General features: G+C 36.6%; 1 long non-coding RNA gene and 1 pseudogene across 1 annotated transcript; one reads left to right on the plus strand and one right to left on the minus strand.

Moving 5' to 3' along the window:
• Window positions 1-9,645: 9,645 nt before the first annotated feature.
• On the minus strand, window positions 9,646-12,364 carry LOC124961072 (uncharacterized). Its single transcript, XR_007104228.1, has 2 exons — window positions 12,240-12,364; window positions 9,646-9,940 (listed from the first exon to the last, which is right to left on the minus strand). It is a non-coding gene; the product is annotated as an uncharacterized LOC124961072 (long non-coding RNA).
• Window positions 10,934-11,772, plus strand: LOC124961733 (programmed cell death protein 2-like; annotated as a pseudogene).
• Window positions 12,365-21,546: the final 9,182 nt, after the last annotated feature.

A 21,546-nucleotide genomic window follows, 5' to 3' on the forward strand; every position in this document is an offset into this window, starting at 1 on the left:
AACAAAAACCCAACTAAGAAATCATGCCACCGTTTTAAAAATTCCATCAAATATCAAGAAATACCATCGATTTGATAGACAAATAAGATGTAAAGTTATATTTGAAATTACAAAAGTTATTACTAATAGAAGTACTAAAATACAGTGTTAACTGAAGAAGCAAGCAAGGGGAGATGAAAATAATTTACTTAGAATAAATTAAAATTCCTAATCTTTCATGGCAGGAAATGCAAGATCAGTTTACCTTTCCTTTTCTGTATATACAACAAATAGGCATAAAAGTTCATGCCAAAATGAATTCAGCTCTCTTTCCTTGTAATAGTGCAGTGAAAATAGCACACATTTTGGAATATAATAGGCTAGTATTTAAATACTGAATGTGTTACTAGTAAACTATGTATCTATGGGCAATTTACTTAAGCTGCCTGAACTTTAGATTAGTAAATTGCAATCAAGGTTAAAGAGTCCAGCATAGTGTTTTACACGTGGTAGTGTTGAGAGCAGGGTGGTATCTGTGCTGCTAACTGTCTCAAGGACAAACAGGACTGCTGGGCCCCTGTGCTTACCAAGGTTGTTAAGAGATATTTGTCCGAGGAATGTGCGGTTGCCTGGAGACCTTATCCATCAAGGACGGGAGCGGGGCTTAGCCCCGACTCATCTCCTGCATAGTTCACCCCTTCCCTCCTCCCTTCTTCCACTAGGACCATTCAGTTCTGACAGGACCCAATGAAAATCAAATAGATTGACCGGACCCAACCAGGGGAGGTTTAGCTGTTCGAATGTTAGCCAATTAGAAGAACACTGTAAAACTGCTTGCTTTTCCTTATAAAAACCCTGCTGACGAGGGCTCGGGGCCTCTCCTAGCGTCGTTGATTAAGGACGCAGAGGACCGGGTTCGAACTCGCTAATAAATGACTCTTTGCTGCTTGCATTGATCGTGGTCTCTGGTGGTCCTTGTGGGGTCTCAAGCCTTTGGGCACAACATATGGGGGCTCGTCCGGGATCCCCAAGCCCACCCAGACACCTGATCATAGAGTCATAAGTGACATCTTCCACCGGTGAGTAAGGCATTGCCGTGTGTTTTCTGGTCTGAATTGCCTGCAGGTTCTGGTTCTGGGCTGGCACAGTCCTGGCGGACGCGCTATAGGACCCCAGCAGGGTCTCAGGAGACGTCCCCTCGACCCATCTGGTGACATTTGTCACATCTGAGCAGCGGGTGCTGCATTCTGGCGATTCGTCACATCTGGTGACATTCTTGTCACATCTGAGAAGCTGGTGCTGCATTCTGGCGATTCGTTGCATCTGGTGACATTCTTGTCACATCTGAGCAGCGGGTGCTGCATTCTGGCGATTCGTCACATCTGGTGACATTCTTGTCACATCTGAGCAGCTGGTGCTGCATTCTGGTGATTCGTCGCATCTGGTGATGTTCTTGTCACATCTGAGCAGCTTGTGCTGCATTCTGAGCAGTTTGTGCTGCATTCTGGATGAATTTGTCACTTCTGAGCAGCTTGTGCTGCATTCTGAGCAGTTTGTGCTGCATTCTGGGTGAATTTGTCACTTCTGAGCAGCTTGTGCTGCATTCTGAGCAGTTTGTGCTGCAATCTGGGTGAATTTGTCACTTCTGAGCAGCTTGTGCTGCACTCTGAGCAGTTTGTGCTGCATTCTGGGTGAATTTGTCACTTCTGAGCAGCTTGTGCTGCATTCTGAGCAGTTTGTGCTGCAATCTGGGTGAATTTGTCACTTCTGAGCAGCTTGTGCTGCACTCTGAGCAGTTTGTGCTGCATTCTGGGTGAATTTGTCACTTCTGAGCAGAGTCTGCGCTGCTTCTGAGCAGCTTCAGTATTGCATTCGGACGACTGGCCGCATCTGGTTAACTCTTTGTCCCATTTGGGCTTTGTGTGGCACCTGGGAAACTACAAAATACCAGCTAGCCAATTTTTGATTTAGCATGCTATGTGTCTGTCTGTTTGTGTATTGTACTATATGGTCTTTACTCTTGCCTTCTATTAAATTCTTCATTGTGTTAATCCAATCTTAGGCTTAGGGATACTCATTGCAGGGTACTTTGCAGTCCTTCTCCTTGTTCCTGAGAGATTTATTTACTCCAATCCCCCTAGGCAGAGAGCTCAGCAGCTCCATTCCTCAAAAGTAGTAAGAAATAATGTTTTGTGATTTTCTGCATTCAAACCTAACCTGATTTCTCAACCAGAAAAAAAAAAGGGGGGGTTAAAAAAAGTCCTGGGTGATCCTCCCTCCCCCCTGCCTGGCCTTGCTGAAGCCTGCATTGGAATGTAGACTGCAGCAGTCTCAGCGGGAAAGGAGGGGTAACCTGAAGATAAGAAAAAGAAAACAAAAGGGTGTCTGTTTTAAACTTCTGGGTTGCTACACAGAACTAATTCATTTTCCAGGATTCTTGTTTTGTTTTGTTTTTCTTTAATGCTGTATTTTTGAGCTCATAATTTTGATCTTGCATACCTAGGTTAATGATTTTTTTCTTTTTGATCAGTTCTATTTTTTATTCAACTAAAGTTTTTGAACATCTGTTACATTGCAATGGAGATTCACCTATAAAGTTACCAGGCCTTTAATTTTGTGTTATTTGTATGTCGTGCTCTCTGGTGTCATGTCTTGTCTGCATCAAAAACTGAGCGCTCCTAAAATTAAAATTTAAAAATGGATCCAAATACTTTTATTCACGTGATTTAAAAAGGGTTCAATGTAAATTGAGTAAACTAATAAAAGTGAAATGTCTTTAAAAATAACTTGCAGGTCTCTAGGTGGTCAAACTAATGAAATGTTAATGTTAAACAATGTCTAATATCAATTGTTTCTAGGACTTTTCCTCAACAGGAAAGAGACAGCAAATACTGTTCAGGACACTTGCCTGCTTTCTTGGTTTTTACAGAATAAGTAAATTAGAGTTAACATGTATGGGATTACTCAAATGTGTATGTTGGTGACATTTGATTAATTTGCAAAATTAAAATGCTCATTGTTAAATAACATCAGGTACTCTTAACTCCTCAAATTCCATGGGGTATCATACTTAAACATTATTGGTGTTTTCATAGGTTGGTAAATTAAAAAGAGTTTAAAATTGCTTTGTGTCATTACTAAAAACAAGGTTATTAAGAGTTATGTTCTAACAGATAAAACCTCAACTCGGAGAGTGAGTGTTCCATCTGCTCCCTTACCACTTCCCCCTGCTCCCCCTCCAGTTCTGCAAAGCTCCAAGGAGCTCTTAGACTTGGATTTAGAGCTACCATCTCCCCTTTCACTGTGTTTCAGTTAGAGTTGTTTCAGAATGTGAACAGAAAGGGGTCAACAGGTAGGAAAGAAAGAATAAAAGGTTCTGGGTTTGGAAAGATATTTAATAAAAAGGAAAAAAATGTTTCTGGGTAAGAAAGTGCCTATGTGATGGAATACATGAGGGTCTAAGTAAGTGCTAAGAAAGTCTGTGTGTAAGTATAGGGCAAGTTTCAACAAGTCTGTGTGTAACTAAGTTGGTTGTGTGTATGTGAGACAGCTAAAGCTATTTAAGATTTTTCCTAAGGTGAAATACTAATGTTCTGATATAAGCCAAAGTTTAAAATATATGGTAAAATAACAAGGATTTCTTAGAAACACTAATTTACTCTTAACTTTGTGTCTATTAAGTTTTATTTTTTAAAACAATTAGTCTTAAAAATTGGGGTTTATACAATTATGGTTAAACAACTGTTAAGAGTATTGTACTATGTTACAGAGTCTAAATTTTTCTTTAAAAACTGAATTTAGTAAGATTAAAGTGTCAAGGTAACTGTGAAATGGTCACTCCTTGTATATTAAATGTATTCATATTTTCCAGGTATACAAGTTTTTAAAGCAGGAAATTTGTCAAGCTGCTATTCTCCAGAATAAACTTGTCTGTACTGGTAATATTAAACTTAAAGAGTAAATTTTATTGGGGATTTATTTCTATCATTTAATGTTCTATTATGGGACATATTATCAGTAAGGTATATGTAAAATTGGTTACTTATTTCACTGAGATAAAAATTTAAATGTAAATGTATATCTAAGAGTTAGTGACAGCCTGATTTGTTTAAAGGTTCATATTGTAGAAGGTGAAAGCACTTTGCTACACAAAAGAAAAGTTAAAAGCTCTCTCAGCCTTTCTTTGATTGATTCCTGTTCTGGATATAATGTTAGACTGTGTTAACTAATATTCATAGGGACTCAGAAATCAATATATGTAAACTTCTTAAAATGACATTTAACAAAGAGTATAATGCACAATAGCAAAAATGGGACAACAATGACTGAGATTGGGGTCCCTGACTTCATGACTGTAGCATGCCTGGTGCCTGTGAGTGTTCCTGTGTAGGAGCACAAGATGCCTAACTGCTGTGGCAGTAGCCTCCCTGGGGAGGCTCTGTACAGGAGTCCTATCAGCTCTTACATTGATATCAGGCACACTGTTCTTGGGCAGAAAGAAATTGTTTTGCTAGATAACCAGTGTTTCATCAGTTCCCTTCTCTAGTTCCTGCCCACCTTACAGTAACTTTGGACAGTGGACTTCTTTGAGAGCTACACAGAGTTCATAACATTGCACTTTGCAGTTGTGGGAAAAAGTTATGTAGATGGTCTAGTCTCTGTAACTCTCCTGAAAACAAATAATAATGCTTACATAGTCTTTAACTTAATAATAAGACATGTATAAATGTTGCTAACATAACTCTTTAGATCTGCATTTCCATCAGAGAACAGAGTTCCATCTGATCTCAGTTTAATCTTCAAAATCTGTGTTTATAAACCTTTATTTTCTAATACTCCTTTGACCCTCACTGAACTTGAAAATTTGGTCATGCTGGTCATGACAAAAGGGGCAAAAATTAGTTTTAGGATTAGAACATTTTACTTAAGACTTGTGAAGAGCCCTGCCTTACCTGAGATAAGGCTCTGCCTCACCCTGCTACATGTTAGAATGACTCCAAAGTAAGCCAGACTTTAACTCATTTAAAGTTGTGCTCAAAAGTTTGATGTTTGTTGTAAAGATTACTGTGATCTCAAACAGGGTATATAATGTAGAACTCAGCCAAAATTCAAGATAACTATTATACAAGCTAAATATGTTTTTACTCTTGCTAATTTCATTTTGTAAAACTGTTGCCTGTTACTATTTTGCAGAAGTAGCTGCTTCCAGAACATACAACCTAGGTAACTTGTGATAATAGGCCATCACCTTCAAAACAGATAGTATGTGGTAGTACTTTAATAAAAGTGTAAATGACTGTAATGTTATGGACATTAAAGTTAAAGCCCAGTACTCTTACTGTATGACTGGTGAGACTGGCTTGCTGGATGATTAAGATCAAACTTAGAAATTGGAATTAAATACAGAGGCCAAGAAAAAAAACAAAAAAAAAAACAGTATCTTGCCCTCAAAGTCAGCCTGAACCCAGGGAATAAGAGAACTTCTCTAAGGAGCGCTGCTGCAACTCTGGGTCACACAACCTCCTGATCAAGGAGATTGTTGAGACTAGAGGATGAGAATCGCTCAGTGCATCTGCTGCAGAGGAGGGTCATGGAAAAAGGGAGACACCCCTAATGCTTTCAAGGAAAGCCACCTCATCGAGAAGACCCTGCCTAACCAATGGCACTAATGGAGCTAAGAAGCTGCTCTTAAGTTCTCTATGAGTGGCCCCTGTGGAAACTCAGCTGACTCTTTAACAAGACAGGAACCAGGTCAATTTGACCAGCTTGGTCTTGGACACCCAGCAAAACAGTTAAAACCAAAATATAGCCATTCTTGGGCATTTAAAAGAAATAATAGTTAAAAGTAACTTAAGATGTACACTTGTGTTAACCCACTAAAATTAAGAGTGGAAGCTACAAAAGAAAGATTCTTAGGCAAATGTGCCTGATAACTATCAAGGGAAACTGCCAGAGTCAGAAGTTTTTAGTCAGTTTAAGGCCTACAGACCTTCCTAAGCTATACAGGTAGACTTGATCTATGTTTGCTCGTATGATTACCTAGCCCTAAGTAACAGAAGTATAGAGATCTCTACTAAACACAGGTTATACCAATAAGGGATATTTTACAAAAATCAGATGACATTAAGTAGCTTAACTATATTTTCTGGGGACCTCAATGACATTAAGAGTTAAATATTGTGTTTACATTCCTGATAACTTGTACAATGTTAAAGTCCCCAAATAAAGGCCTTGTCCTCTCCAGCCTTTGCTAGGCCTAGTTATGGGAACAATTTCTCAGTTCTTCCACCTCCTGGTGAGAGATTGACTTCTGTCATTTTCATGATACTCAGTGGCAAGTTTCAGATGCTGCAACATTTACTTTGTACTAATCTCATTTCAGTACTCATGTCTTTTTGTTCTTCTATCATAGAAGCACCCACCCCCAGATGAGTTTACAGCCTGCTCTTCCCCAACCAGACTTCTACCTTGGACCCCTCAGTTGACCCAATTTTAAAAAGGGAACTCCAAACTGCTTGCCCCACGCTGCCCACTTCCAGCTCGAAGAAGTCAGATTGGTCATCGCCCATTTTCCCTACAGCAGTGAAGGAGTTCCTAGTATTAGAGGGGTAAATGAAGTCAGAATAAGGACAGGTAGTTAGTGTAGAAATAGGGAATCGGGTCAATCTGAGGAAATGAAGCCATGAAGCCATCTGCCTTTGGAAGTTGGAGACTGCCCCTGGAAGAATAAAATGTCAAGGATCTCCGGAGCTCATTAATTACCAAATTTACCTGACTTTAAAGACTGTAAGCAAGGAGGTCTATGTGCAGCTCTGGGAGAAAAATGTTGGTTTTACGCTAATCATTCTGGAGTAGTGAGGGAATCCATGGCAAAAGTCAGAGAAGGACTAACAAACAGAAAGAAAAAATGGGAAGCTAGTCAGAACTGGTTTGAATCCTGGTTCAATTTTTCCCCTTGGTTAACTACTCTGGTGTCCACTACAGTGGGACCCCTAATATTGTTGTTACTAGCTTTAACTATAGGACCTTGTATCATCAATAAGTTAATTGCTTTTGTTAAAGATAAAATAAATACAGTACAGCTAATGGTGCTAAAGGCCCAATATCAGCCCATTAAGCAGCAAGAATTAGAACAGTAGAGACCCAAGATTGGCTCTCTAAATGTCCTTGGAAAGGGGGGATGTTGAGAGCAGGGTGGTATCTGTGCTGCTAACTGTCTCAAGGACAAACAGGACTGCTGGGCCCCTGTGCTTACCAAGGTTGTTAAGAGATATTTGTCCGAGGAATGTGTGGTTGCCTGGAGACCTTATCCGTCAAGGACGGGAGCGGGGCTTAGCCCCGACTCATCTCCTGCATAGTTCACCCCTTCCCTCCTCCCTTCTTCCACTAGGACCATTCAGTTCTGACAGGACCCAATGAAAATCAAATAGATTGACCGGACCCAACCAGGGGAGGTTTAGCTGTTCGAATGTTAGCCAATTAGAAGAACACTGTAAAACTGCTTGCTTTTCCTTATAAAAACCCTGCTGATGAGGGCTCGGGGCCTCTCCTAGCGTCATTGATTAAGGACGCAGAGGACCGGGTTCGAACTCGCTAATAAATGACTCTTTGCTGCTTGCATTGATCGTGGTCTCTGGTGGTCCTTGTGGGGTCTCAAGCCTTTGGGCACAACAGTAGGATATCAATGAAAAAGCATTGCTATTTTATTTTACGTTATTTTGTGTTTTTTTATTTTTACAGACTGCACTTTGATTCATTGTACACAAATAGGGTACAACTTTTCATTTCCATGGTTGTATACAACATAGATTCAAGTCATTCATGTAATCATACATGTACTTAGGGTAATAATGTCTGTCTCAGTCTACTATCTTTCCCTTCCTCACTCCCTCCCACCCCATTTCCCTCTACACAATTCAAAGTTCCTCCATTCTTCTCTTACCCACCCCCCACCATACCCTTGTTATGTATCATCATCCAATTATCAGAGAAAAGATTGGGCCTTTGGTTTTTTGGGATTGGCTTATTACACTTAGCATGATATTCTCCAACTCCACCCATTTACCAACAAATGCCATAATTTTATTCTTCCTTAAAAGCATTGCTATTCTAAAAACAAATTCTATTGTGTATATTTGGGGCATACAGAATGATGCTATGGAATACATACAGAGAGTAAAATGTTTACTATAGTGAAGTAAATTAATATATCCATCATCTCATACAGTTACCCCTTTTTTGGTAACAAATGTAACCCAACCAACCAATTTAACAAAAATCCCAAATATAATTCAGTTTCATTAACTTTAGTCCTCATGCTGTATATTGGACTTGCTCATCCTATGTATCTGCTCCTTTGTGTCTTTGACTACACCTCCCCATTTTCTCCACTCCCCCACTAGAACCCACTGCTTTATTCCTGCATAGTTGACTTCATTTTTGTTTCTTGCTATTAATTATTGAATCACGTTGAAACAACTCAGCACTTGGTAAATTTGATTACTATTTATTAACCATGATTATAACTTCATCATGAAAATTGCAGAATTGGAAGGTTTGCTATTTTACATTAACACTTAATGTCATTAATTGCCTGAGTGAAAAGGAAAATGACTTTTAAAGAGTGATTTAGTGTCTCCAAGGATGAAGAAGGGGATGGTGATTCCCAGTCCATAACACCCTGGTCCCTGGAGGGTCACCAAAGTAGTAATCAGTTATCCAGATGAAAGATTTCAAAAATATTTTACCAGAAGTTAAATAATATGTGAAATTTCTTTGTTTTTGCTTGAAATAATATTAACTCATTTGTGAGAACATGGATTAGTTTTTTTCTCAATTTGTCTAATTGACTGTTAGTTTTATGCACCTTGATTAATTAAAATTGGATATTTACTACTTAATAAATGAAGTTCCTTTGGCTAGGAACAGTTCTTTGATCAGATGGAGTTCACATAAGAAAAATAATTGAACTAAACTTTCAGATTATTTATTCTGCACATCTCTGGCTATCCAAAAGAGAGGTTCCTCTGAACATCCCTGATCCCTTGTCCCATTTTTAGATCTTGTAGTTGACCAAATCAGTAAGCTTTGGAGCAGGGACTGGATGTACACAGTTTGATGACTTCTTCTGCTCCTGTCTTGACAAGTGAATACCCACAGTTGGCTGTGTACTCCTAGTGACCTGAGTGGTACAAGGAGAAGCTCTAGACACTTAGTGCTACCTGCTATAGAAGGTGAACTCAGTCTGCATGTTCAGAGACTCGAGAAAGTCACTGTAGCATTACATCAAAGATTTTTCTTTTAATCTCAGCTTTTAATAGTCAAAACTTTAAGTTCTATCCATCAAAATCTGCAGTAGTCTCTCTCTCTCTCTCTCTCTCTCTCTCTCTCTCTCTCTCTCTCCCCCTCTCTCTGTCTCTCTCTCTCCCCCTCTCCCTCTCTTTCTTTTTCCTCTTACTCATTCTATCACCTCATTTTTAACTAAGGAGGAAAAAGGAGTTCTGATTTCTTAACCTTTCTAAAATGTGAAAATAGTACTAGTTGGGAACAACTGTACCCAAGACAGACATCATTAAAGTAGCTCATTAAACAATTACACACCAATTAAAGGACATAAACAGAAAAGTGCAGAACAGTGAAAATTTAAATTTAACATAAATCTCTGGCTAACCTGCAAGACAACACTTTAACATATAATTAACACAATTTGGTATCTGTAATAAAATTCTATTGAGAGATAAACTGACATGTTTTGATTCTCTTGGCAACCTGTCCTAGTTTCCAAAAAGTGACAAAGTCAGCAACAAGGTCCCAGATGTCCATTTTCACCTCCTTGCCCTGAATTGTGGAACTTCAGTACTTATGGGAATCAATCCATGTTTCTCATTATTATGTTTGTGAATTTAATAACAGATATGTAGCTGCTGTTTTCTATGATTCTTGCAATGTCTTTCCATTTGACCTGTGGAATAAATATTTGGGTGAAACAAACAAAAAAAAGAATAAAAAATTTATAGTCAGGTTCAGAATATAATAACTTTGGAAGAGCAAAATACATACAAAATATAACATTAATGCTGATCTTAATACTAGACAAAAAGAAATTTTTCTTTTCATTAGTTATATGTTTATAAAATATAACATTGCCTAGATATTTTCTTAAAGTCTGCATTATTCTAACAGTTTCTAAATTAAAAATGTTTTGATAAATTATTATAACAATAGAATTGCTCTGTTTAGAGTACTTCAAGTAGATTTTATTCCATTAACAAAGACATTTTTTAAGTCTGAGAAATTAGCCAAAGTGGTACGGAAAAATTTCAAAGCTAGTTACAGATTAGTAGAGCTCAAAGAGGAAAGGGAAGGGAAGGAATGGAGAATGGAAGGGAGGAAGGAGGGAAGGAAGGAAGGAGAGAAGGGGAGGAAGGAGAGAAGGGGAGGAAGGAAAGGACAGAGGAAGGAGAGAGATTTAAAGACCTTCTAGAGTTAGCTATAGGCTGTTATTCACATTCTCTACTGAAGGCCCCATCAATTTTAATTTTAATTTTAGATTGTTTAAAATTATAATATGTAGCTAGAATCTATGTATCCTAATTACTTTTTAATCTGAAAGAATTAATTCAACAACAAAAATGGTATGTCAGCAATGGTTTATTAGAGTGAACTTCATATAAGTCTTTTAGTCAAGTCATAAATAATTAAACAGTGAATTATGGATGAGGGCCTATATAAAACTCAAAACTCAGTTTTTCATGATAGTTATGAAATTATTAAGAATTGGCTGTCATTTTGTTACTTAACCTGCAACTCAGATTAGAAGATTTTTATTTTAAGGAAAAGTAAATTTTGGTTAACCGTTATGTTTTATAGGAGGGAAATGTCAAAGAATTAAAGTTAGAAACATCCTAAATGACTTTATTATAATAAGATGATCTTGAGCGCCGCGCACTCCCGGATGGCGGCAGCCCTGGCCAGACGGGTGGAGCTGGGCTTCACCAAGCCGGCGCCAGCGTGGCGGCTGCGCAGCGAGTAGTTACCCAGCAAGATTTTAAGGCTCAGCTTCCCAGGAAAAATGAGTTTTACTTCTATGACCCACCTTCTGAGAACCCTCCCCCAGAAACAGGAGATTCTGTGTGTCTCCAACTTAAGTCGGGCGCTCATCTCTGCAGAGTTTGTGGTTGTTTTGGCTCCAAACATCCTCCAGATGCCACCAGGCACATTCCTGCAGTGAGGAGCATCAGACGCTAGACTGGAGGTTGGGGCATAAGCAGACTTGTACCCAAGATCATTTGGACCATATAGCTCTAGACCACAACTTCCTTTTTCCAGCATTCGAAATTGTCATAGAAACAGAAGAGGAGATTTCTCCCGAAGTTGTGGAAAAGGAAGAAGACTTTGAGATTATAGGAAGCATGGATGAAGCTCTTGAGGAAGAACTGGATTCCATGGCAAAGCACAAATCCAGGAAAGATAACATTTTCCAGAAGTTCAAAGCTCAGACAGCCCTTGAACCAGAGCAGATTCTCAGATATGGCAGGGGTACTGAGCCCATCTGAATTTCTGGTGAAAACATCCCTCAAGAGGAGGATATTTCTGACTGTCCCTGTGATGCCAAGAGAATATTTGAGTTCCAAGTCATGTCGCAGCTTCTGAACCACCTCAAGGTGGACAGACTGGGCACAGAGTGTTGACTGGTGCATCCTGGCCGTCTTCACCTGTGCCAAGAGCTGTAGCCTGGGCACTGGCTACACAGAGGAATTTGTGTGGAAGCAGAATGTAACAGATACACCTTAAAGATATCTTCAAGCCCTAAGAAAGATTACTAACATCTACACACTTGCAATTCCATCTCTATGACTTTATCCTGAGAAAGTAACTGTACCAGAGGTGGAGGAACAAAGATGTGGCTTGGGACCTTGTTTAATGTCTTAAGTATTACTAAAACAATATCCAATAATGGAATCACATGAATTTTGTTACATCCAAATGAAAGGCACATTCTTAATGATACACACTTAACATGGATACCAAATGAGAGGGAGATCTAAATTAACACCAAGAGGCCATTATATTCATGGTATGTATTTTTGTAAAAATATTTATACATGTATATGTGCATAAATATAAATCTGAAAAGCTGCACACCAAGTATAAACTTGTATGTCTACCTATGAATGGTGGAACTTTTTACTATGTACTATTTTTTTGTGTAATAAAATGGGTTTAAGTAAAAAAAAATAATAAAAAAAAGATAATCTTACTGATCTGATGACTTTGAGCTCCCAGCCTCTTTAACCAATTGTAGAGCACATTGCAGACTAGCTACAGGAGTCAAACACATTTGCGTCTTCATTTTGGTTCATTGTTCTAAGTTCTCAAGTTTGCAGCTTCTTGCCCTTTTGTGCTTGAGGTGAACAATGTGACTACTGGACAGCTCACTGTGAGTACAAGTCCTAGTATCAGCAATCTAGTTATGCCTGAGCTCTAGAAACTCAATATTCAGAGTTAGGCCACTCAAGCTTTCTTTGTTTATGTAAAATTCTACCCATAAAATCATTATTTTTCCTAGACAGTGTATTTTGGGTCTCAAAAATAATTTTTAAAAGTCATGTTGTGTTATTAACTCCATGTTACATTAACAATCTAACTCAAATATTTATTCTACTGCATTCATGTTTAGATGTAGTAATTCTTCTAGGAAAGATTCTGAAGTCACATCAAAACTGCCCCTGTAGAAGCCAACAATTATGGCAAGTTCTTTGGTCACATACAAATAAACTGTAGGTCTTATTTAAACTATACTTAGTCAAATTATTTTATATTAAAAAATAAGTACTTGCTAATATTTTAGAATGAAAATATTAAAATTTCTTTAGGATAATAACTCTAGTAAATTATTTTAAAATTCCTTGTTATTGAACTTCAGTACTAGGTGTAATTTAAGAGTATTCAAATGATAAAAACCAGATATGTGTACTTATTCATAAAGATTTGCAAATTTTCAAGTACTTTACATGTGTATATATTACTTAAAATAGTATTAGAATGAAACAAAACAGTTAATTGGGATAGAAGATTCAATTTTGCCTATTTTTCTAAAGTTGTATCTATAAAAATATTTAACTATAAAGTCAAATTAGATTTTCTATTTTGAGGAAAAATGAATTTGGGCTAAATATTACATGTAGTAAAGAATTAAAAAGAAAATCCTTTAATATAAAAAAGCATTTAATTATAGATTTTAAACTTTATTTTTTGAAAGCAGCTTTTTCAATCTGTCTAGATTTATATTGTATCACCGGTATGGCCAAGCATTTATTAGTGAGCAAGTGTAAACTTTTCACCTCCCACCACCATGAAACAGTGCCCCACTCACAAACATAAGAGGCTTATACAAATGTATTGTGTCATACTAATTTGATTGTACATCAGAAATCATCTGAAACTATTCAGATTTAAGGAAGAAATTCTGTTAGTTTAGAATCCCAGAAAGAAAAATCAACTGATCCATTTTAAAATATTTATAACCTTAAAAATACAAAAAAAATGAAGTCAACCCAATTATTTACTGAAAGTGGAAAGTATGCTACCTGTGTTCTAGAAGAAAAAGTCCATTACAAAAAAACAGAAACTGGGTGTTCACACATATGAATCTATTCCACTGAGTAAGGGAAAGTGTGAAAGAAAATTCAGATGAGAAGGAAAAAATAAAATTTAATAAAACAACTTTTAATCACTGGTTTTATACAGTTTTTCACAATGGTTGTATTGGTATTATGTAGACACAAGGTGTGTGTAACAGGTATACTTATTTAGGACTATGAACATTTGTTTAATGTAAAAGAAAAACAATCACCTAGTTCCACAGTGTGCCAAGTCTCCTGAAAGGCAAACACACAATTAATTCCTAGTTTGTGCAAAACACTACACGTGTGAACTGTTATGCATTTCACAGGGCTCCAACTTCACATAGGAAGGAATACAAATAGGCCTTAAAATATGAGAAATTTGTTTGAAATAATACATTTGCAACATAAATTCTGAAGTTTAATCAGTTATGTAAAACAATTAGCAATTGCATCATACCTATGTAAGGATCTTATTAGAAGATCTTACCATGATTTTCTGATCCTCTTTCTGAAAGGAATACAAAATCATTGTCATGTCCTGTACTTCTTCCTCAAAACTTCATACATAGGCCTTGTCATATCATCATCATCTTGATCATCTCCTCAATGGGAAAGAGAGAAAAATCTGAAGAAATCCAGAAAGTAGATGCCACATTTCTTGTTGGCTATTACTATCCCACCTTATTCCTCTGACCTATGACAGGTTTATTTCTTTATCATTTTCCCCTCACCAACTTCCATATTTAATATTGTTCTACAATGGATGGCCAAATGAATTTACTAGAAGAAATTCACATATAAAGTTCATTTGTAAACACATTAATTAATAGTTGTTTGGATTATCAAAATCCATTACTTCTGTATGAAAAGTTTTCTGTTTCTCTACTTTTCATATTTTTACCATCATATTGTTTTTACTATTGGAGCAAAAGTATCAAACTAAAGTATTTTCAATTAATGAAAGAAAATACAAAATATTCCAAGGAAATAAGAGAAAGTTGGATATTATTTATTATAGTCTGGATTAAATTCACTTACAAGATTGTTTTCTCTTGCATTGTTTCAAGTTGTTTCCTACAAAGTTATTCTTTATTGTTTGCTATTATTTCCATATCACCTCATTTTCTAAAAGTAATTGAGGCAACATACAAAGTTGTGTATTTGAAATAGATTAAAATAAAATAGGAAAGGAGGGAATAGAGCATGAAAATCAAGGGATTCCAACCATATAAGTGATATAAATATCTTATGTCTAATTACAAAATGTAGTCATTTGTGTCATGCATATGAGCAAGATTTTAAAATTCATTTTGAGACAGAGCAATATCTTCCTGAAATTTACATATTCTGAGAGGAATACAAAATCATTGTCAATGGCTCATGTCCTATAGTTCTTCCCTGAAGACATTCATATATCAGAAGAAAATGTACAAAGTCAAACCTTCTTTTTATCCTGAAGCCAAATCTAGTTTTTAGATTATGGTGGCTAGGAGATGGGGAGAAAGGAGGTTCTCATCCTTTTATACAAACTTGATTCACCTAATAAGAGAGGTGTGGAGAGGTTGTAGTATGCTGGGTAGAGGGAGTGTATGTGTGTGTGTGTGTGTGTGTGTGTGTGTGTGCACGTGCACATGTGTGTTTCAGGGTCAACATTTCTCAGCTTTTTCTAGCAGTAGGAGAAAGACCTGAAGCCTACATTGCCCAAACCAGGTCCAGAGCCCTCCAAAAGCTTCCATACACACATTTCCTAAGTCCTCCCCTCCCTGCTTTCCCATTCCCCTTCCCTTTAAATCCAAGTTCTAATGGAATTGTCTCCTCTGACTCCATTTATCTTAAACTGAACTCAATCTCAACCCAATTTCTCCTACCCTACCTGAGTAATATCCCCTCTGATGTAAGCAAGGTGAATGTCACTTTCTCCTGCTCCAGTCCTCAGGGCAGTGGTTCTCAAACTCATGAGATCCTGTAGTTTCAGGATCTGTTTACAATCTTAAATATGACTGCAAGACTCTGAAAACTTTTTGTTAATGTGAATTACAACAGCCCCTATTTATCATGTTATAAATTAATACTGAAAGTGTTTTAAACATATATTTATTTAGAAATAGCACTAATAAACCCTCAATAATAAATATGTTAATATGTCACATTTTTTTAATAACTACGTTTTCTAAAACCAAAAGAAGTGAAAAATGGCACAGTTTTACATTTCTGTAACTCTCTTTAATGTTGTGCTTATCAGGAAACAGCTGAAATCTCATATCTGCTTTTGCCCTCTGTCTGTTGTGATATGCAGTTTGGGTTGAAGTATACTGAAATCTGCCCTAGAGATATGTAGCTAGAAAATTCAAGTAGTCACTCAGTTAATTGTGACTATTCTTTAATAATAAAGCAAAAGTTGATAAATAATAGATCTTGAGGTTGGTTGCAATATAATTCTGAAACATAATGATGAATTTTTAATTCATTTATTTTACCCATGTATGATTTGCAGCATTGGTACATTATGAAACTACCAGTTTATTAAATTATGCATCTCTTCCAAATGTTAGCACATTTTACTATGTAATAGTTTAACACTTCATTCATTAATATCACCATCCATCTCATTAGAATAATCTTGAAGAATCTTAGGAAGCTGTTAAGATCATGGGGGTAGATACAAGTTTTTCAAAATTCCAGTTTTAACTTGAAAAGCTCAAAACTCTATCACAGGAAACAAATGCCATCAGTTGTTTTCCTTGAAGTGACAGTCTCATTTGTTTATTTTAAAGAAAATGTCTGCCAAATATCCATGTATGACTAACATATGTTTTTAGTCTGTCAAGCATACTTTCAAGAAAAGAAGGTGCTGCATGCCCAAAGCAGTTAGTCAGTTCACAATTCAAAAACCACACAAGTTTGTTTTTCTGGGCACATTCACCCTACCCTACTACACAGCACAAGTACTTTAGGTGTACAGCCCATTTCATCACACAGAATATTAAAAATATAGAAACTCAAGAGTTGGTGTTTAGTAAAACTAATAAGTCATCCAGGTCATCCTTTACCAGAAAAAATATTTTTATTTTTATTTTCCTTACTGAGAATGCATGATAGTGAACAGTGAAGATGACTATTACACTTTGGTTCTTTTTTTTAATTTCTTAATTGTAAACAAATGGGATACATGTTGTTTCTGTTTGTACATGGAGTAAAGGTATACCATTTGTGTAATCATAAATTTACATAAGGTAATGATGTTCGATTCATTCTGTTATTTTTTTCCTTCCCCCCCACCCCTGCCACCCCTCTTTTCCCTCTATACAGTCCTTCCTTCCTCCATTCTTGCCCCCCTCCGACCCCCCATTATGTGTCCTCATCTGCTTATCAGACAGATCATTTGTCTTTTGGTTTTTGGAGATTGGCTTATCTCACTTAGCATGATATTCTCCAATTTCATCCATTTGCCTGCAAATGCCATGATTTTATAATTCTTTATAGCTGAGTAATATTCCATTGTTTATATATACTACAGTTTCTTTATCCATTCATCAATTGAAGGACATCTAGGTTGGTTCCACAATCTGGCTATTGTGAGTTGAGCAGCTATGAACATTGATGTGGCTGGGTCTCTGTAGTATGCTGATTTTAAGTCCTTTGGGTTATAGGTCAAGGAGTGGGATAGCTGGGTGAAATGGTGGGTCCATTCCAAGTTTTCTAAGGAATCTCCACACTGCTTTCCAGAGTGGCTGCACTAATTTGCATCCTCACCAGCAATGTATGAGTGTACCTTTTCCCCCACATCCTCTCCAACACCTATTGTTGCTTATATTCTTGATAATCACCATTCTAATTGGGGTGAGATGGACTCAGGGTAGTTTTGATTTGCATTTCTCTTATTACTAAAGATGGTGAACATTTTTTCATATGTTTGTTGATTGCTTGTAGATCTTCTGTGAAGTGTCTGTTCATATCCTTAGCCCATTTGTTGATTGGGTTATTTGTATTCTTCATGTAGAGTTTCTTGAGTTCTTTATATATTCTGGAAATTAGTGCTCTATCTGAAGTATGAGTGGCAAAGATATTCTCCCACTCTGTAGTCTCTCTCTTCACATTGCTGATAGTTTCCTTTGCTGAGAGAAAGCTGTTTAGTTTGAATCTGTCCCAGTTATTGATTCTTGCTTTTATTTCTTGTGCTATGGGAGTCCTGTTAAGGAAGTCTGATCCTAAGCCAACAAGTTGAAGATTTGGACATCCTTTTTATTCTATAAGATGCAGGGTCTCTGGTCTGATTTCAAGGTCCTTGATCCATTGTAAGTTGATTTTTGTGCAGGGTGAGAGATAGAGGTTTAGTTTCATTCTGTTGCATATGGATTTCCAGTTTCCCAGCACCATTTGTTGAAGAGGCTCTCTTTTCTCCATTGCATATTTTTGTGTAGTATGAGAAATTTGTATTTATTTCGGTTTGTGTCCATGTCCTCTATTCTGTACCATTGATCTACCTGTCTATTTTGGTGCCAATACAATGCCTTTTTGTTACTATAGCTTTGTAGTATAGTTGAAGTTCTGGTATTGTGATACCCCCCGTTTCATTCTTCCTGCTAAGGATTGCTTTAGCTATTCTGGGTTTCTTATTCTTCCAGATGAATTTCATGATTGCTTGCTCTATTTCTGTAAGGTACATCACTGGGATTTTAAATGGAATTGCATCGAATCTGTATAGCACTTTTGGTAGTATGGCCATTTTGACAATATTAATTCTGCCAATCCAAGAACATGGGAGATCTTTCCATCTTCTAAGGTCTTCCTCAATGTATTTCTTCAATGTTTTGTAGTTCTCATTGTAGAGTTCCTTTACCTCTTTGGTTAGATTGATTTCCAAGTATTTTTTTTTTTGAGGCTATTGCAAATGGAGTTGTTTTCCTCATTCCCCTTTCAGCTGTTTCGTTGCTTACATATAAAAATGCTTTCGATTTATGCGTGTTGATTTTAAAGCCTGCTATTTTGCTGAATTCATTGATGAGTTCTAGAAGTTTTCTGGAGGAGGTTTTTGGATCCTCTAAATATAGAATCATGTCATCAGCAATAGTGACAGCTTAAGTTCCTCTTTTCCTATTTGTATCCCTTTAATTTCTTTGGTCTGCCTAATTGCTCTGGCTAGAGTTTTGAGGACAATGTTGAATAGAAGTGGTGAAAGAGGACATCCCTGTCTTGTTCTCGTTTTAAAAGGGAATGGTTTCAGTTTTCCTATTAAGAATGATGTTTGCTTTGGGCTTAGCATAAATAGCCTTTACAATGTTCAGGTATGTTCCTACTATCCCTATTTTTTCTAGTGTTTTGAGCATGAAGGGTGTTGTATTTTGTTGAATGCTTTTTCTTCATCAATGGAAATAACCATATGATTCTTATCCTTAAGTCTATTGACATGATGAATTACGTTTATTGATTTACAGATGTTAAACCATCTTTGCATTCCAGGGATGAACCCCATTTGATCGTAGTGCACAATTTTCTTAATATATTTTTGGATATGGTTTGCCAATATTTTGGGAAGGATCTTTGCATCTATATTCATCAAGGATATTGGTCTAAAATTTTCTTTCCTTGATGTGTTTTTTCCTGGTTTGGATATGAGGGTGATATTAGTTCATAGAATGAGTTTGTTAGGGTATCCTCCTTTTCTATTTCCAGGAATACTTTGAGAAGTATTGGAATGAATTCTTCTTTGGAGGTCTTGTAGAACTCGGCTGAGAATCCATCTGGTCCTGGGCTTTTCTTAGATGGTAGGTTTTTAATGGTTTCTTCTATTTCATTGCTTGATATTGATCTGTTTAAATTGTGTATGTCCTCCTGGTTCAGTTTGGGAGGAGCATATGTCTCTAGAAATTTGTCATTGTCTTCTATTTTGTTGGAATACAGTTTTTCAAAGTAGCTTCTCATTATGTTATGTATCTCAGTGGTATCTGTCATGATGTTTCCTTTTTCATCATGAATTTTAGTAATTTGTGTTTTCTGTCTCCTTCTCTTTGTTAGTGTGGCTAAGGGTTTGTCTATTTTGTTTACTTTTTCAAACAACCAACTTTTTGTTTTGTCAATCTTTTGAATTGTTTCTTTTGTTTCAATTTCATTGATTTCAGCTCTGATATTAATTATTTCCTGTCTTCTACTACTTTTGCTGTTATCTGTTCTTCTTTTTCTAGGGCTATGAGCTGTAATGTTAGGTCATTTAGTTGTTGACTTTTCATTCTTTTCTGGAATGCACTCAATGCAATGAATTTTCCTCTTAGTACCGCTTTCATAGTGTCCCTGAGAATTTGATATGTTGTGTCATCATTCTCATTGACCTCTAAGAATTTTCTTATCTCCTCCCTGATGTTTTCTGTTATCCATGTTTCATTCAATAGCATATTATGTAGTCTCCAGGTGTTGGAGTAATTTCTGCTTTTTATTTTGTCATTGAGTTCTACTCTCAGTCTATTATGATCTGATAGAACACAAGGCAGTATCTCTATTTTTTTGTATTTCCTAAGGGCTGCTTTGTGGCATAACATATGGTCTATTTTTGAGAAGGTTCCATGTACTGCTGAGAAGAAAGTGAATCCGCTCGTTGATGGATGGAATATTCTATATATGTCTATTAAGTCTAGGTTATTGATTGTGTTATTGAGTTCTATGGTTTCTTTGGTTGGATTTTGTTTGGAAGATCTATCTAGTGGTGACCATGGTGTGTTAACGTCACCCAGAATTAGTGTGTTGTGGTCTATTTGATTCCTGTAATTGAGAAGAATTTGTTTGATGTACAGGGATGTACCATTGTTTGGGGCATAAATATTTACTATCGTTATTTCTTCCTGATTTAAGTTTCCCTTAAGCAGTAAGAAGTGTCCTTCTTTATCCCTTCTAACTAACTTTCGCTTAAAGTCCACTTTATCTGATATAAGGATGGAAACCCCCGCTTTTTTACTGAGTCCATGTGCGTGGTAGGTTTTTTCCCCCCTTTCACCTTTAGTCTGTGGATGTCTTTTTCTATGAGATGAGTCTCTTGCAGGCAGCATACTGTTGGGTCTTTCTTTTTAATCCAATCTGCCAGTCTATATCTTTTGATTAATGATTTTAGGCCCTTAACGTTCAGGGTTATTATTGAGATATGATTTGTATTCCCAGTCATTTGGGCTTCTTTTTGGTTTTTACCTTGGCTCGGTTTCTCCTTTGAGTGGTTTTTCTCTAAGGTAGTTCCTCCCTTTGCTGACCTCCATTGTTGTTTTTCATTTCCTCCTCATGGAATATTTTGTTGAGAACAGTTTGTAGTGCAGACTTTCTATTTGTAAATTCTTTTAACTTTTGTTTTATCATGGAAGGATTTTATTTCATCTTCAAATCTGAAGGTAAGTTTTGCTGGGTATAGCATTGAGCTTGAAATACATTGTTCCAGGCCCTTTTGGCTTTTAGAGTCTGGGTTGAGAAGTCGGCTGCTATCTGTATTGGTTTCCCCTATATGTCATCTGATGCTTTTCTCTCACGGCCTTCAAAATCCTAATTTTATTTTGAATGTTACGCATTTTCATTATAATGTGCTTTGTGTGGATCTGTTGTGATTTTGTGCATTTGGTGTTCTGTAAGCCTCTTGTGTTTGATTTTCCATTTCATTCTTCAGGTTTGGGAAATTTTCTGATATTATTTCATTGAATAGGTTGTTCATTCCTTTGGTTTGTATCTCTGTGCCTTCCTCAATCCCAATAATTCTTAAATTTGGTCTTTTCATGATGTCCCATAGTTCTTGGAGATTCTGTTCATGATTTCTTACCATCTTCTCTGTTTGGGCAACTTTATTTTCAAGATTAAATATTTTGTCTTCATTGTCTGAGGTTCTGTCTTCCAAGTGGTCTAGTCTTTTGGTGATGCTTTCCATTGAGTTTTTTATTTGGTTTATTGTTTCCTTCATTTCAAGGATTTCCAT

Source organism: Sciurus carolinensis, chromosome 12, assembly GCF_902686445.1.
Source record: "Sciurus carolinensis chromosome 12, mSciCar1.2, whole genome shotgun sequence".
In the NCBI taxonomy this organism is placed as follows: domain Eukaryota; kingdom Metazoa; phylum Chordata; class Mammalia; order Rodentia; family Sciuridae; genus Sciurus; species Sciurus carolinensis.